The sequence below is a fragment of the Mandrillus leucophaeus genome, unplaced genomic scaffold (assembly GCF_000951045.1).
Source record: "Mandrillus leucophaeus isolate KB7577 unplaced genomic scaffold, Mleu.le_1.0 Scaffold933, whole genome shotgun sequence".
In the NCBI taxonomy this organism is placed as follows: Eukaryota; Metazoa; Chordata; class Mammalia; order Primates; family Cercopithecidae; genus Mandrillus; species Mandrillus leucophaeus.
The window spans coordinates 410,760-415,591 of NW_012110175.1; the positions used below are offsets into that span (position 1 = coordinate 410,760).

The 4,832-nt window shown below is 40.2% G+C and overlaps 1 protein-coding gene across 5 annotated transcripts in view; it reads right to left on the reverse strand.

Moving 5' to 3' along the window:
• FAM69A (family with sequence similarity 69, member A) overlaps positions 1–4,832 on the reverse strand; it is a 64,964-nt gene that overhangs the window by 35,752 nt on the left and 24,380 nt on the right. The window lies entirely within an intron of this gene.

Consider the following 4,832-nt stretch of genomic DNA (forward strand, 5'->3'; position numbering starts at 1 on the left):
CCTCTGCCTCCTGGGTTCCAGCAATTCTTGTGCCTCAGCCTCGCAGGTAGCTGCTGGGACTGCAGGCAAGAACCACCAGGCATGGCTAAGTTTTGTATTTCTAGTAGAAACGAGTTTTTGTCATGTTGCCCAGGCTGGTCTCTAACTCTTGGCCTCAAGTGATCCACCCACCTTGGCCTCCCAATGTGCTGGGATTACAGGCATGAGCTGCTGCGCCCAGCCAATACTCATAACAGTTTTAACAATGATCTCTGACTTGCAAATTTTAGTCCTTATATTATTTAACCTCCTTCAGCATTTGTCCTGGTTGACCACACCGTTTTAAAACTCTTTCCTATGGCTTCTCTCTTCATGTTTTCCTCCTCCTTCTCTAGCAACTCTCTTTTATCTTTTTTGAGACAGGGTCTCACTCTGCCACCCAGTCTGGAGTGCAGTGGCATTATCACACCTCACTGTAGCCTCAACCTCCCTGGGCTCAGGTGATCCTCCCACCTCAGCCTCCCAAGTAGCTGGGACTACAAGCACGCACTACCACACCCGGCTAAGTTTTGTATTTTTTGTAGAGACAAGGTTTCGCCTTATTGCTTAGGCTGATCTTGCACTCCTGAGCTCAAGCGAACCACCTGTCTGGCAACTCTTTATGAGTGTTCTTTACGGAATTCTCTTCCTTTCTCACCATCTTAAGTATTAGTATTTTCCAGGGTTTTGTTCCATTTTCCTTGTGTTCTCTGTATACCATCATCAGTGACATTCCCACAGCTCTAAGGAATCCTGGTTCTATCCCAGCCTAGGCCTTTTTCCTGAATTAAATATCCAAGTGCTACCTGAACATCTCTTGTCTCGATTTGGATAACCTAAAAGCAATTCACACTCAGCCTATCCAAGACTGAACCATCACACCCTGCCCTCCTCTGTCCCAAGGGTTGTCCTCCTTTATGGCCTGCCTCAGTGGAAGGTGCCATCAACCACCTAGGTACCGAGGAGGGAAGCAGTGAGTTGTCCTAAAGTTCTTGTTCTTCCCCATTTCCCCAAACTCAACTGGTCACCAGTTGCTGGCAATCAAATTACTTCCTTCATAACCTTTGAGGCTATTTCATCCCTTCCATTCCCACTGTCAATGCCATCATTTAAACCCTCATCACTTTGTGCCTGGATTATTACAACTGCCATAAAACAGATCCCCCTGCTTGTGCTGTCTCCTATCTAAACCACCCTCTCTACTACAAGTAGCAAAATTTTTCTAAACATAAATCTCATCAGTCACTTCCCTGCTTAAAAACTTCTACTGATTCTCTACTGCTCTGAAGGTAAAAGGCAAATTCCTTACCATGATATACAAGGTCTGTTATGAGTTTGACCCTGCTTCCTTCACCTCTGCAAATTGCCTTTCATTTTCTCTGCTCTAGCTATGCTATACCTGGAATGTAGCATTATTTCTTATGTTTGTAGCTTTGCACATGCCTCCTTCTGTCTGCAATGCTCATTCATCAAAATTCAGCTCAGATGTAACCTTTTCCAGAAAGTCATCTGGGTCCTTCTTCATTGGGGTTTCTGAGCAAAATGTTGCTTAGGATATACTTATGCTGAAAAGTTATTGTTGTTTATTGGCAATATTTGGGATATACTTATACTCAAGGTAGTCCTAGTTTATTTTAAATTTGAATGTAACAGAGCATCCTGTATTTTTATTTGCTACCTAGCAACCCTACTCCCAGTCTTATGTATGTGCTCCTCCTTTTTATTTTTCCATATCCCCTACTAGTCTGTAAGCATCTTCAGGGCAGGGGTACCTCTCATCTCTGTATCCCCAAGCTCAAGTACAGTGCCAGTAAGCAGACAATAAATATTTAATTGAAATAAAATGTTTTATTGCTGGCTTGTTTTTTCTAAGTTGGCTTTAACCCTTAGTCTCTTTCTTGCTTTACAGGAATGAGCTAATCTTAACAGTGATACCGCCTGTGCCAGGATTACAACAAATATCACAAAATATAAGAGAGTGTAGCATAAGACATGAAGGCCACCAGAAGTGCTACTATGATTTAAGATTGGCCGGGCAGTGGTAGCTCATGCCTACAATCCCAGCACTTTGGGAGGCTGAGGCGGGGGGAATCAGTTGAAGCTAAGAGTTCAAGACTAGGCTGGGTAACATAGAAAGACCCCTGTCTCTACAAAAACAAAAACAAAACAAAAAAACCCCACAAAAATCAAAATAAAATAGAGATTTCCTTAGAATAGGGTTTATGTGTGTTAAGATTTCAAATAAACTTGTTTAATAATTTTTTTATAAGCTTATAAAGAAGTTGGTATAAAGGGAAAAGGGTTATATTTTTCTTAAAAGGACAAAAGCTTGTACTTTAAAACAGTGTGTTCTCGCCAGGTGCGGTGGCTCACGCCTATAATCTCAGCACTTTGAGAGGCCAAGGTGGGCGGATCACTTGAGGTCGGTCAGGAGTTTGAGACGAGCCTGGTTAACATGGTAAAACCTCGTCTCTAATAAAAATACAAAAAAATTAGCTGGGCATGGTGGCGCATGCCTATAATCCCAGCTACTCCAGAGGCTGAGGCAGGAGAATCTCTTGAACCTAGGAGGTGAAGGTTGCCGTGAGCTGAGATGCAACACTGCACTCCAGCATGGGCAACACAGCAAGACTCTGTCTCAAAAAAACCAAAAAACCAAAAACCAAAACCAAAAACAAAACAGTGTGTTCCAAGTAGGACTGGTTCAGTATATCTCAAAAACACAGGATAATGGCAGAAAATATACTTGTCAAGTTAAATAATAATTGATCCTAAGCAAAGGCAAAGCTAAATGAAATAGTTAGCTATATATCACTATCTAATTGAAAACATGGTTCCAAATATCTTAAATTTAGTATATCTTATGTTAGTTGCTTTAAGCAATAATCCATTATCCCAAGAAATCAAATTTCAAAAGAGACTGTAATAAAACTTAGAGGCCCTTTTATTTTTTAATACTTCCATTCAAAGGATGTGCTCATATAATGGCCACAAAGGTTTGCTAGAGTAATGTAGTGAGTAATTCCTCATTATTACCCAGGTAGGAACTTAGAATTTGCTTGCATAGAGGAATATGTCAGAAGAGATCAATATTAAACAATGTGGTCCTGAGAAATGTATAGAAGGGGAATATTCTTCTCTGCCTCTTTTTTTCCCTTTATGAAAGAACCCAACAAACAAAATATCTGTTTTTTGTGTCAAGAGAATCTTACCTACAAAGTCAAACTGTAAAATGTCTTTATGGGTAAACACCAAATAGGATTTGCTGAAATAATGAATAAATTAGTGATTTCTATAATCAGAGAAAATGTAAAAAAATGATACAACAAGGCTGGGCACAGTGGCTCACACCTATAATCCTAGCACTCTGGAAGGCCAAGGCGGGCAGATTACCTGAGATCAGGAGTTTGAGATCAGCCAGGCCAACATGGCGAAATCCTGTCTCTACTGAAAATACAAAAAAATTAGCTGGGTGTGGTGGTGTGTGCCTGTAATCCCAGCTACTCAGAAGGCTGAGACAAGAGGATTGCTTGAACCCAGGAGGTGGAGGGTGCAATGAGCTGAGACTGCGCCACTGCATTCCAGTCTGGGCGCCAGAGTGAGACTCCGTCTCAAAAAAAACAAAAAAATATAACATACTATATAGCCAAGAGCAGTGACTCACACTTGTAACCCCAGCTACTCAGGAGATCTAGGTGGGAGGATCGCTTAAGGGCAGGAGTTGGAGATCAGACTGGGCAACACAGTGACAACCCATCTCTAACAAAAATTTTAAAAATTAGCTGGGCATGATGGCTCATGCCTGTAGTCTCAGCTACTCGGGAGGCTGAAGTGGGAGGATCCCTGCAGCCCAGGAATTCAAGGCTGCAGTGAGCTATGATCGCCACTACACTCCAGCCTGGGTGGCAGAGAGGGATTCTGTCTCCAAACAAAACAAAAAAAGCACCTCCTCCTCCACCATATTATATAATTAGCTTGGTGGAAAAAGAAAAAAGCACAATTGACAAAAAAAGTGGATTTTTCCAAGCACATCTAATCAGGGTTAGTTGTTGCTCTCATTTTTAGACAGTTCTTGTTTCCTACAACTTTCATAAGTTAACAAAGGCTTTTCTGGGTATACCGTTCCCACTCCATTTCCCTTCTTGGAGTTTTAAAAGCTTATTATCCATCTCACTAGAGTCAAACCCTAAATAATGGATGATGACAGTGGAAAGTTTCATATTTTTACTAAAACTGAAAACAGTAAACTTAAATTCAAACTGCAAACTAATGTACAGTGTGCAAAATTAATCTGAATTCTGGTTCCCACCTTATAGCATTACCCTAAATCTCTTAATAAAAATTATCCATTGGTTACAGAAAACATCTCAGGAAAATAATACTAATACTCTATGGTGATTTCCTATGTTGAAATGATATACTTAATAGATTAATACACACTGTACATAATTTATATGAAATACATAATTTGTTCAACATTCTGTTTGTTTTTAGAATTTACTATAAAAAGACAAAAGAGAAAAATATATTAATTTATAGGCAGTTAAAAGCCCCAACCAAGGCTGTGGTTCAGTGGCTACTAATACATGGTTCTGGGAATTCTCTGGTCTAGTGTTAATCAGAATCTTATTCTTTGGGATAAAAGTGCTAAGGTAAGCCTGATTTATAATTAGAGGGAAAAAGAAACTCTTTCATGTCTTTCCAAATCCTTTCTATTCCATAAGGTCCTGTAGAAGTTTTTTTTTTTTTTTTAGACGGAGTTTCTCTCTTGTTGCCCAGGCTGGAATGGAATGGCATGATCTCAGCTCACTGCA